Source organism: Palaemon carinicauda, chromosome 13 (genome assembly GCF_036898095.1).
Source record: "Palaemon carinicauda isolate YSFRI2023 chromosome 13, ASM3689809v2, whole genome shotgun sequence".
In the NCBI taxonomy this organism is placed as follows: Eukaryota; Metazoa; Arthropoda; class Malacostraca; order Decapoda; family Palaemonidae; genus Palaemon; species Palaemon carinicauda.
In genome coordinates, this window is record NC_090737.1 from 39,129,170 (window position 1) to 39,143,388 (window position 14,219).

Consider the following 14,219-nt stretch of genomic DNA (forward strand, 5'->3'; position numbering starts at 1 on the left):
ACTTGAACCGTTACTCTGCCTTTAATAAGATCGTCTTCCTTACTGAGCGCAGCGTTCCTCTTGGGAGGCTGAATCAACTCAAAGGTGCTAAAGTATACAGGGCTGCAACCCATACTAAAGGACCTCATCACAACCTTTAACCTCGGCGCTTCTCAAGAAAGAATTGACCACCCGCCAAATCAACAAGGATGTGGAAGGCTTCTTAGCCGACCGTACAACCCATAAAAAGTATTCAAGAGAAAGGTTAAAAGGTTATGGGATTATGGGAATGTAGTGGCTGAGCCCTCGCCTACTACTGCATTCGTTGCTACGAATGGTCCCAGGGTGTAGCAGTACTCGTAAAGAGACTGGACATCTTTGAGATAGCATGATGCGAACACTGACTTGCTTCTCCAATAGGTTGCATCCATAACACTCTGCAGAGAATGGCTCTGTTTGAAGGCCACTGAAGTAGCCACAGCTCCCACTTCATGTGTCCTTACCTTCAGCAAAGCAAGGTCTTCTTCCTTCAGATGAGAATGTGTTTCTCTAATCAGAAGCCTGAATAGTAAGAAACTGAGTTCTTAGAACTTGGAAAAGAAGGTTTCTTGATAGCACACTATAAGGCTTCTGATTGTCCTTGTAAAGGTTAAGACCTTTTTAGATAGTACCTAAGAGCTCTAACTGGGCAAAGTACTCTCTTCAGATCATTCCCCACCAAGTTGGACAGGCTTGGGATCTCGAACGACTTAGGCCAAGGACGTGAAGGAAGTTCGTTTAGCAAAAACCGAGCTGCAAGGAACATGTAGCCGTTTCAGATGTGAAAACAATGATCCTGCTGAAGGCGTGGATCTCACTTACTCTTTTAGCTGTTGTCAAGCACTCGAGGAAAAGAGTTTTTAATGTGAGGTCCTAAAAAGAGGCTGATTGGAGAGGTTCAAATCTTGATGACATAAGGAACCTTAGGACCACGTCTAGATTCCAGCCTGGAGTGGACAACCGACGTTCCTTTGAGGTCTCAAAAGACCTAGGGAGGTCCTGTAGATCTTTGTTGGTGGAAAGATCCAAGCCTCTGTGGCGGAAAACCGCTGCCAACATACTTCTGTAACCCTTGATCGTAGGAGCTGAAAGGGATCTTACTTTCCTTAGATATAACAGGAAGTCAGCAATCTGGGTTACAGTGGTACTGGTTGAGGAAACTGCATTGGTCTTGTACCAGCTACGGAAGACTTCCCCTTGAGACTGATAGATTCTGAGAGTGGATGTTCTCCTTGCTTTGGCAATCGCTCTGGCTGCCTCCTTCGAAAAGCCCCTAGCTCTTGAGAGTCTTTCGAAAGTCTGAAGGCAGTCAGACGAAGAGCGTGGAGGATTGGGTGTACCTTCTTTACGTGAGGTAGACTTAGAAGGTTCACTCCTAGAGGAAGAGTCCTGGGAATGTCGACCAGCCATTGCAGTACCTCTAAGAACCATTCTCTCGCGGGCCAGAGCGGAGGCAACCAACGTCAGCCGTGTCCCTTTGTGAGAGGAGAACTTCTGAAGTACCCTGTTGACAATCTTGAACGGCGGGAATGCATACAGTTCGAGATGGAACCAATCCAGCAGAAAAGCATCCACGTGAACTGCTGCTGGGTCTGGAATCGGAGAACAATACAACAGGAGTCTCTAGGTTATCGAGGTAGTGAACAGATCTATGGTTGGCTGACCCCACAGGGCCCAAAGTCTGCTGCAAACATTCTTGAGAAGGGTCCACTCTGTGGGGATGACCTGACCCTTCCGTCTGAGGTGATCTGCCATGACATTCATACCGCCCTGAATGAACCTCGTTACCAGTTAGCTTTCGATCTTTAGACCAGATGAGTAGGTCCCTTGCGATCTAGAACAACTTCCACGAAAGAGTCCCTTCCTGCTTGAAGATGTAAGCCAGGGCTGTGGTGTTGTCAGAGTCCACCTCCACCACTTTGTTAAGCTGGAGGGACTTGAAGTTTATCAAGGCCAGAATAACCGCCAACAACTCCTTGCAATTGATGTGAAGTGTCCTTTGCTCCTGATTCCATGTTCCCGAGCATTCCTGTCCGTCCAAAGTCGCACCCCAGCCCGTGTCTGATGCGTCCGAGAGGAGACGGCGGTCGTGTTTCTGAACAGCCAAAGGTAGACTTCCTTGAGAAGAAAGCTGTTCTTACACCACGCGAGAGAAGACCTCCTCTCTTCGGAAACAGGAACTGAGACCGTCTCTAGCGTCATGTCCTTTATCCAGTGAGCAGCTAGATGATACTGAAGGGGGGGGAGGAGGAGTCTCCCTAACACGATGAACAGGGCCAGCGATGAAAGTGTCCCTGTTAGACTCATCCACTACCTGACTGAGCATCGGTTCCTTCTCAGCATGCTCTGGATGCATTCTAGGGCTTGGAAGATCCTTGGGGCCGACGGAAAAGTCCGAAAAGCTCGACTCTGAAGATCCATACCCAAGGAGACAATGGTCTGGGATGGAACGAGCTGAGACTCCTCAAAATTGACCAGGAGGCCCAGTTCCTTGGTCAGATCCATAGTCCATTTGAAAATCTCCAGACAGCGACGACTTGTGGGAGCTCTTAAAAGCCAGTCGTCTGACGGAGCCGGACACAAGATCATGGTACTGCTGCACAGTCTGTGAACTGTCAATCATGGGCAAGCGAGGAAGTACAGTGACAACCCGAATCTGTCTAGACTGTCTGGGTCGTACAGACAACTCCTTATCGGGTTGCTGAGGTTGCCGCACTGCGTCACAACAAGTCACTTCTGTTGGTTGTTGAACGTCTTCCCCGTGACACATTGACTCCGTAAACAAAAAATCCTCTAACAAGGACTAAGCTTGGACTGCATGTCTTGCAACACAGCTCAAGGTCTATGGGAGCAGGTGTGGTAACAGACGGGATTAGCGACTGAAGTGGAACCATTACCTTCCCTGGAAGCATGTTATGCTTAAATAAAAGTCCATAGGAGGCTATGCAGCTAAAGGCTCCCTCCAAATGACAGAGTCCTCAAGGGAATATCAGAAGGAGGGAGAAAAGAACTTTCTCATCTACAGGGACCATATCCTAGAAAAGCTAAGTTCTCTCAGTGAGGGTTCACTGGTGCAAAAGCAGCAGACTAGAAGGCAACGTTATGAAACTGCTTGACAGTCTAGTGAGTTGGCAACAACCAAAGATGTGTGACTGAGAAGCATGCGGTAAGGTATGCAGAGCATGTTGTATGCAGAGTATGCTGTATGCAGAGCATGCTGTATGTAGAGCATGTTGTATGCAGAGCATGCTGAATGCAGAGCATGCTGTATGCAGAGCATGTTGTATGCAGAGCATGCTGAATGCAGAGCATGCTGTATGCAGAGCATGTTGTATGCAGAGCATGCTGTATGCAGAGCATGCTGTATGTAGAGCATGTTGTATGCAGAGCATGCTGAATGCAGAGCATGCTGTATGCAGAGCATGTAGTATGCAGAGCATGCTGTAAGCAGAGCATGCTGTATGTAGAGCATGCTGTAAGGTAAGCAGAGCGTGTGCATGGCGTTTAACATTTCTCAGAAATTCCATGACCAGTGCTAGAGTGCTTTATGCATGCTTGCATGGGGTTTTAATATCAACATAATATTTACCTTACATTCATAACTCATGATTCATATTTTTGCCATATTGTTAAAAATATATTGCAAGGAATACAAATATATTTTTATAAGTAATACAAATAACCTCCATTATCATAAGGTTTGAAAATGGAGGTAAGGTATGCTGAACAGCAGAGTCAGAACGAGCTGGAACAACAATAGTTGTGGTTTCCTCTTCAAGACTCTGTTGAGGGAACACCTGAGGCTCAGTCTGCAAAGGCTGATCAAAGGAAGTAGCAGAAGGTAGGCGCATGGGTGGAGGAGGCTGACTCCTGGCATGAGTGGCTGAACTCAAGGGTTGCGCTTGCTGAGTGGTTGGCGGATGCGCAGTAGCAAGTTCCTGAGGAACGAGTTGAGGTTCCTGCGGTGTGAGCTGAGAGCGAAAAGGTAGTGGCTGCGCAGAACGCAGTAAAAATCTCGCAAGTTGAGGCTCCTGAGGCGCAAGGCTAAGGTGTTAAGGTGCTTGCCTTGAGGAGGGTTGAGCTCGCTGCAGCGAGAGCTGAGGAGACTGACTCATGGATGGGAGAGGTTGTACCTCAAGCGAGTGTTGCCTCACTGGTGGAACAGCAAGTGGAAGCGGAGGAAGAGAGGTATAAGCCTCCTGTTCCCATTGCTGAGGTTGCCTTAAGGAAGGCGGAGGGAGCTGCACACCACTGGGATCAGTAAACTCATAACGTGGCTCAACATCGTACGCCTGGCAGGTGGTACTGCGGTCAGGCGGAGCGAGCGCAGGCGGAGGGAGCGCAGGCGGAGCGAGCGCAGGCGGAGCGAGCGCAGGCGGAGGCGCAACCTTCTCAGCCCGACACTCACGCATCAAGACCGAAAGTTGTGACTGCATGGACTGCAGTAGAGTCAACTTGGGGTCGGCAGACACTAAGGTCTGCTGAGGTAAAGCCTTAACAGCAGAGATCTGTTGCGGCAGAACCTTACTCCTGCATCCGGGTTGTTGAACTCTAACTTCGTACGTCTGGCATAGGTCTGGACTTTACGTTTAAGAGGTCTTGAGACCTGAGACCAGCGTTTTCTCCCCTAAATTTCTTCTGCAGACGAGCAAAATAAGGGCTCAATCGTCTGCGGGTGGGAGTGACGGTCTCGGTAAGACACACCCACAACCACCGAGGATACTTCTGTGCGCCGATCAAGGCCTGCTGAACCCTTTTGTCCTTCGACATTGCTTCTCCCCTGGGCTTGGGAGCTTGCAAGAGGTCCCGGACTGGGAGGACGACTGGCGCGCACAGAAGTACCCTCACGCACAACACTGACACACTTTGCGCTAATCACTTATCACTTTGATTTTCTGTTTGCACTTATTTCACTGAACTCGAAACTTTAAGTGGTTTGTACCTGAAACACGCAATTCTATCCTTTCTCAAAAGTTAGTAATTGCGAAAACAGAATTACAATGTAACAGAAAAATCTAATGAAAGATAAATAATTCAGTGGCTGGAAAGAGACTAAACACTAGATCACTCTAGAAACGTTTACCTTCTTCCCCTAAAGAGACTAGGGAGAAGAACTAGAGGAGGATAAACGTTTCATTCAAGCGAGTAACGTTGTTATCGTTTTTGCTCTTCTCCCTCCGTCTCTATCTCTCTCTCTCTCTCTCTCTCTTGACTTAGAATCTGAGAGAAGAGCCCAATCATATATATCGTTAAAACATATTATTGTTAAAGGAAAAAACTGAAATATTTCCCAAAATGAAAAGTTCCTTTATTAGGATAAAAACCATTAAGTTAAGAAAGAATGAACAAAACGCTAGACACGGTTACTCTTACTGCAACGTGAAACCGTGAAAATTCTTTCTCTATCGTAACGATAGAGCGCAAGTTGAACGTTCTGAACGTCAACAACTGCAGAGACAAAACAAAACGTTAGTTCAACTTTGAAAACAGTACTAGACTATCAAAGAAATTCTTTCAAAGACATTAAAATAGCATAATATGTTAACAGGTAAAACCGAAATGACGGGCTCAATGTTAATTAACTTCGGTACCAAGAAAAGACCGCCTACTATTAGGAAGGTCGAATATAAACAAATATAAAAATTAATTTTAATAAGTTTATAATAAAAGGAAGTTAATCGAAGAGGCCTATAAGAGGCGGAGAGATATAAAATAAATCTATAACTTTTGTTAAGCAAAATTAAGAAAGAGAGTCTATACTCTCTTAGACACCAACACTTCCGTCTAAGGGAAGGGTCGGCCATTTAAAGGTGAAAGAGAGTTCATACTCTCTTCGTCACCATAATTAATCAAATTAATTCCAAAAGCTAACTAAGCTAATATAGAAGTTTCCAGTAAAGCGACAGCCGAAATCAAAGAGAAATACTTCACCAAAGTCGTGAAAATACTCCAAGAACATAAGCGTATCCCAGAACGTCTTGCCGGAAGCACGACAGAGGAAAAATTGAGGAGGTGTCAACAAGAAGTACTATAGTACCTGGCCACAGGTGGCGCTGGTAAGTACACCCCCTTCTAGTATTGTGATAGCTGGCGTATCCCTCCATAGAATTCTGTCGGGCAACGGAGTTGACAGCTACATGATTATCGGGTAAGTTTAATATTGAAAAAATAAAGATTGTTACTGTACTCACCAAGAAAAATTTGAATGATGATGGCGATGAATTTGCTGCACAGTAGAAATGATGATGATGAAGCTGATGATGTCTTCTACTGTGCAGCCAATAATAGTATTTTACGTCTCTTCAGACGGAGGTGTCTTTTCCTGGGACACCTCTTCAACTTCTTCCTGAGACACTTCTTCAATTTCTTCCGAGGGCATTGTGATCGGAAGTTGCTGCCGCTGCTTCTTTTTTCGCAAGAGCATCCTGTAGGGAGCCATGTGTTCATCGATCTTGATGCAGAATTGTACAGAACGAACCATATCCTCGTCCCACTCTTGCGACATTTCTTTCACCTCATTCGCAAGCTTGCAGAGCTTGGCAAGCCGTTCTAATGTTAAGCCTGTTTCTTCGACATTTTTTTGGATCTCTTCCTGTGTTTCACTGTCTTCACTGCCCGATTTCGTCAGGTCTTCGAGGTCTGCGGCCGCGTAACTTCTACTGTCTTTTAACATATCGAGAAGCGTCACCTTCTCAGCAATCGTCATCATCTTTCGGTGCTGTTTAGGCTTACTACCAGCCTTAGTAGAAGCAGAAGGCTTGGGAGGCATTGTACAGTAGGGTTTAACAGAAAGTTCAACAAAAAGTTCAACTTAAAACAGTCACGCACAGCACAGATTAAAGTTCACAATAACTTAACAACGTCAACACAGCGATACGGCGGGAGACAAAGTGACCGCGGAAAGAGATGCTGCGGGTTGGAGAAGCGGTCAAAACACCAATCACAGGCTAGATTACAAAACTTGGGTTCTGATTCGTCATCTATCAGCGCTTGAACCAATCACAACCCGTCTTATATGCTACGTAGGTTACCAATTCAAAGTACAAGATACCCTGCGTACAGTATACTGTACAGTAATAATAATACTGTAATAATAATAATAAATAATGATACTGTAATAATAATAATAATAATAATAATGATAATAATAATAATAATAACAATAATAATTTTAATAACAACAACAACAATAATAATAATAATAACAATAATAATAATAGCTTTACGTACGCTATTTAACGCTTTTGTTGTAGGATGTGTGTGTCTCTCTCTCTCTCGTACGCTTATTCGAAATGTGATTTTTGCAACAAAGAATATTATTGGATGCAGTACTACGTACGTATACATACAAAAGATTCATGGAAAAGAAGCACATCCATTACATTTGTAGTACAGTAGTAGCCAACAGCAGCCTTACACCATTCTAATATGGTATGACTGCATCTGATTTGCGTTTCATGTTCGATTTAATTTTACTACGTACTGTATACAGTACTGAATTATCGTATGATCACATTCTCTTTTCGTGTTTTATTTCTTTCTGTGCTTAATTATATGTCATATGTAATGCAATGAACAATCAGTAAGAGCAGATATTACTAATTACAGTATTAATGGAATTACAGGTAACGAAATATCGTATTTGGGGTCTTCAGATATCGCGGTATTTTCGAAATTTCCGGAAAATCCTCGATATGTATATATACAGTATATGGGTTATGGAAAAAACCCGCGAAGTGGTGAATCCGCGATGGTCGAACCGCGAAGTAGCGAGGGTTCACTGTACACATATATCTATGTGTGTTTTCTTCCTTAAAGTAATATATGTTACAAGGGGAAATCATCGACTGGAGCTTTGTTTTGGTAGCTTTAAGTTTAATCCACAATCGATCACTTGACAGCTTAAGAGTTAAACTGAATAACTTATCATGGACGGATAAGAGAGATACGTCCATGATACAACCCCAGCATTCTAAATAGTGACTTGTACTTTTTTGTTTCTAATATTCTTTTCTAGATTTGAACAGTTACCACAAAAAAACTACAACATCATACGTACATATAAAATGATGCATATCCAATATGTATGTATGTATGTATGTATGTATACATATATATATATATATATATATATATATATATATATATATATATATATATATATATATATATATATATCAGCGCATTTTTCAATAATGGGAAAAGAACCTTTTACCCATTGGAGGGAAAAGTATTTACAACAATTTGTTTTATTTTGTCTTTTTATTTTAGAAAAAAATAACTGGAACATGGAGCTATTATATATAATCTTTTTTATTATAATGATAATGAAAACAAAACAGAAACAAGAAATATTAATTTCATCATAAAAAATCAATAGTTATTTTACTATTGGAATTGACACTATTGCAATAATGGATTACACTGTAGAGTTTAATATCTACATGAATCACAAACGATATCTTTTGGCATTACAGATGGAAGTTATCTCGTGCTTTGTACTTCATAATTATTAATGTGGTAATATGAAAATCGGAATAATAAGTCAAGAATTATATACAGCGTATTAAAATAATGACACTCACTTTCACTATCCCAAATGTGGCTTAATGACTGAGCCCTAACAGTACTCTGTTGGTTCTTGTGCAATCCTGATACATGCTTTCCAGTTGATAAATAAGTTACAATACGTTCGCATTTGTTTCTGAACTCTGTCATTCGCTGTGTTCGTCTTTCTGAGACGTGCATCGCGAGCAATAACACCCGCAACAAGTTGTCGAATGGCACATGTTGAAGAAGCAAGGATGGGGACATTTCAGACTGGCTGGAAGTTTATAAAATGTTCGCGCATGCGCAGATTATCAAGGAGAATTCTGAGACTGGGGGATCGTTCAGACCGTCACACCAGCTAGGGGTTGTGATCTGGGAACTACTACGTTAGGTTAGGTGGGTTGGATAGGTTCTGTACCCTTTTTCTAATCTCAAGTGTTAAATAATCAGGTTTTGGCCTGTTTTCAGCCACTTACATGAACCATATATTTTCCAACTGGTTACCTTGTCTTTACTTTGCATTTCTGACCATTATTATTGCCGCAAATCACTCGTTTAAGACACTGCCCCACCCCAAAAAAAAAACCTGGTTTCCCACTGGGGTCCCCCATAATTGTCTTTACACAAGGAGGTCCAAAAAGTCATGAATGAGTGGTTTGTCCTGATAATCATCGTCAGAAATGCATAAAACACAAGATAGAGAGTAGGAAAAATATATGGTTCATGTGTTTGGTTAGAAGTTAAAATATATATTTACCATCGACCGATACGTGTTATTAAACCACACCCTGTAATACAATACAACTTTACCAGTTATTATGCCCAACCCCTATTATTATAGAGAAAAATATTAAACAAGCCAGCAATCGTCCATTCCTCATATCGAATTTCAGTTTCGCTATTACTTGCAGTATTATACTGTATATAGGTTACCTTTTCCCAATTATGAAATCGATTTAACAATTAAGAAAGTTTACGAATATCCCAACAATCTACATAAACCGGAAACGGAAATTAGCAGCCATCCTGTAACAATAACAAGTTGATAACAATTTAACAACTGTTATCCACAACAGTATAAGAACTGTGTTTGAATAACTTACCTTAAATCCATGGACGACAACGGCATGCATTTTCCACTAGTTCCAGATTCAGTATAGCTCACTCTGCAAAATAGGTTTGCGGGCACTCTATCACTTTATAGATAGGTGCAAAGCTTCTAAGCTTATTCTTATTGTTATATTTAAGTTTATATTACCTGTGCCTTAAATTAATACAGTAATGAGATTCTCAATATTTACTTTTATCCAATTCTACCTTGAAATCAAGTAAGATAACACCCTGCTATCATCAGTTTTGCCAACCTAATGTGGTCAGTTTGGAACTTTGGACTTTTTAAATTCTTTCATACACATTACTCTACCTATAAATGCAGCCAGATCCCTGCTAGGATTTTTCAGCGTAACTAAACTTATGTCTACAGTCATTAGCTGTCCTAATTTTGGGCATAAAAATAAATGTTCGGTAGTATCTTCTTCGGCTTTGCACAGGTCACACAAATTATCTTCATATTTTCCCTGAAATTCGCTTTTAAAAATAAATTGAGCATATTTAATCTTGTCTTCATTACAAGGGATGCCTTATCTAGATTCATTTCTCTGATATAAGGCTGTGGGCCATTTCCTTCTATAAATCTTATTTTTTTCATCACTTTTTTTTTCCATTTTCCCTAATTCTTTTCCTGATTTCTAATTTTTTCAGTACCCTTTTCCCCCAACTTCTTATTTCTTCAACTTCCATCCCGTATTTGCTATAGATTCTTTTATGCTCTTACTCCAGCATTTTCCATAAGGGTTCTTCAACTGATCCTCAATTATCTCTCTTACTGGTCTTTCTTTCATCAGAGTTTGTGATGTTATGGAAGAGCATTAATTTCTTATATTTTATTCTGCAAGACACCGGGCATATTCCCGTTTCTGCAAGGATGCCCCATTATGTATAACTTGCAGGTTGTTCATACATATTCCTTATTATGGATCGGAGTTGTGGGGAATGAAAGTGACGGAGAGATAGAAATTGAATGTGCTCGAGATGAAATGTCTAAGGAGTATGGCTGGTATATCTCGAGTAGATAGGATTAGGAACGAAATAGTGAGGGTGAGAACGGGTGTAAGAAATGAGTTAGCAGCCATAGTGGATATGAATGTGTTGAGATGGTTTGGCCATGTTGAGAGAATGGAAAATGGCTGTCTGCTAAAGAAGGTGATAAATACAAGGGTTGACAGGAGAAGTACAAGAGGAAGGCCAAGGTTTGGGTGGATGGATGGAGTAAAGAAAGCTCTGGGTGATAGGGGGATAGATGTGAGAGAGGCAAGAGAGCGTGCTAGAAATAGGAATGAATGGTGAGTGATTGTGACGCAGTTCCGGTAGGCCCTGCTTTTTCCTCCGGTGCCTTAGATGACCGCGGAGGGAGCAGCAGTAGGGGATGCATCGTTATGAAGCTTCATCTGTGGTGGATAAAGGGGGAGGGTGAGCTGTGGCCCCGTAGCAGTACCAGCCGAACTCAGTTGAGTCCCTTGTCAGGCTGGGAGGAACGTAGAGAGGAGAGGTCCCCTTTTTTTGTTTCATTTGTTTGATGTCGGCTACCCCCCAAAATTGGGGGAAGTGCCTTGGTATATGTATGTATGTATATTTAGTTAATCTTAGAACTTTTCACACATTTAAAAAAGAGAGTTAATTTTGGTTGTGTATTCAAGATATATATAATTTTGCAAATATAACTTACATAATATGTAGAAAGACATTCTAGATCACATCCAAAATAGTTAAGAAAATAGGTTTTACTTTTTCACGAATTTCATTATGAATATTGTTTCAAGCGGTACAAGTTTGCACCAGCATTAATAACATCCTATCAGAGTGGTCTTGTTACACCATCTTCAAGTTATAATCATATACAAGGTCCCCAACTTACAAACATAAATCCCACTGAAAGTAACAAAGATAAGATAGATAAATACTGTAATAGTATATGATTTGATACGGTAAGTAAAATGACATTTGTAATAACCCGATATTTATTTCACATGAAACCAGACTATTTGTTGACTTTTATGGCTGGAAATCATAGTGATGTGACTCAAGTTATGACTAGGCCTACCCCAGGGCAAAATTCAACAAAAATTTTACTTACAAACAGCTTCTTGGAACCTATTAAGTTTATACGTTGAGAACCTTCTGTACATTGTCTACAATATTTCCTTTATATTAGTAAAAGCAAGAAAAATTTTTCAAGTGTTTATATAATAAAAACTGGCTCCTCGCTTTACATATGGCATCGGCATTGCTCATGGGTTGAAGAATAACGGAAAAAATTAGCAGTCAACAAACGCACAATGTATTAGTGGCATCTGTTGCTAACATGCCCTGCTGAAGAGGTTGAATGCTCAAAGAAAAATTAACTGATGTTTTGGTCTTCCCTTAATTGTCTTTCAGAATGTGATACAATCAACCAGCTTTAATAGATACATTATGAACCACAATAAAAAATTAACAACTGTTATTTAAGAGCACTTACTTTAGCAAGAATAGGGATGTAAGGATTCAGCCTATTTACTCAGCCTTCTGCTTTGACTAAAATGCCAAACTGCAAGGATTTAGCAGAGAAAGATCAAGGTAATTAAAGTATTTGAGAGACTACAAGAGGGACTAGACTCTGTAAAGAGCAATTCAGAACCCTTGCTGAAGGAACACATGATTATGACTGCTATATAGCCCTGACTATGGAAGTGATGTTAGTGTAAGCAACAAGGCAAGGAGGTCAGGCTTACCATCTACAATAGAAAGCTCACTGGCTTTCTGAGAGTAACAAAGGAAGTTAAATAATTCAAGATCTATAAATATTCATCCATAACTTGATACTAGCAAATCCAGCAGGGAAGACAACTTAAAGTGCAATACAGTAAACACTTGTCACAATATGAAAGGGGAATACAGTACTGCATGTTTTTATGTACCCACAGCGATTGAAAAACTGAATGAGACACAACCGATAGGTGATCCTTACCATTAACCGGTAGATTGTTTCATTACTTTATTAGGGGCATGTACCTTTGGAGAGGAAAGAAAAGGGGAAGCTTTTGATAAATTTTGGTGGTAAAGTTAATAAGCTAAGCTTTTAGAGATGCAGCACTATGAGCACCAAATGGAGGTTCATAGAAATAATTCGTGAGCTACATGGCAAAATTAAAAACCCTAAAGTTTCTTCCAGACAATATATTCTATTATGTCCAGAAACTTTAATTTCTTAAAAAAGGCACTTGTCTAAGCTGCCAATTCAAGGATTAAAGAAATTACTTTGTAATATGATCCCCTTTATATGACAAGGGGAGTGGCGATGTGTATTAACCTTTTCAGTACCATCTCACCAAATAATTTGGCACTCAGGTCACACATCTTTTTGAGACATTGCAGTAACTTATCTTAGTACAAAAACTATACAAGATAAGGTAGTAGGTTGGCCAAGGCACCAACCACCTATCGAAATACTACCACTAGAGAGTTATGGGGTACTTTGACTGGCCAGACAGTACGACATTGGATCTTTCTCTCTGGTTACTGTTCATTTTCCCTTTGCCTACACACACACACCAAATACAGTAGTCTGGCCTATTCTTTACATATTCTCCTCTGTCCTCATACAACTAACAACACCAAACAACTCTTCTTCACCCATGGGGTTTCTGCACTGTAATTGTTTAGGGGCCACTTACCTCTTGGTAAGTGTTTTAGAGACTCTTTAGCTATGGTAAGCAGCTCTTCTAGGAAAAAAAAGGACACTCCAAAATCAAACCCTTGTTCTCTATTGGATAGTGCCATAGGCTCTGTACCATGGTCCTCCACTGTCTTTGGTTAGAGTTCTTTTGCTTGAGGGTACACTCAGGCACACTATTCTATTTAATTTCTCTTCGTCTTGATTTGTGAAAGCTTTTATAGTTTATATAGGAGATATTTATTCTAATGTTGTTACTGTTCTTAAAATATTTTATTTTTCCTTTCCTCACTGGACTATTTTCCCTGTTGGAGCCCCTAGGCTTATAGCATCCTGCTTTTCCAACTAAGGTTGTAGCTTAGCAATTAATAATAATAATATCACATAAGACTATATCTATCACCTTATTGCTGAATAAATTTCCTTTCCATTGATATATGTTACATATTTTGTAATATTCATACAGGCCTACATATATAGAGATAAAATTGGTAATTACTGGATTTAAATTACATCCAATGGTGCCGAAGGAAGTAGAAACAATGGCTACACTACGTCCATTGGTGCTAAAAGTTGAGATAGTACCCTGCTTCTCTTTACTCCTGCTATAAATGTGGATGTCATGAGACTTCGGGTCATAAAAGTTTGTGGCAGGCATAACAATGACAAATTCGTAGATAATTTGTATTTTTCCTAACTATACAAACCTTAGCTATTTATTAGGGGTATTACTTTCGGCGTAGCTGAAATGACAAGCCATTAAAATCTAACAAGGGTTTACTACCCACACTGCTAGTTAGGGGAGGGGGGTAGGGGAGGGTAGCTTGCTTAACCCCCCCCCCACCCCTCACACACACCTGTGCTTGAGCTCACTTTGCTT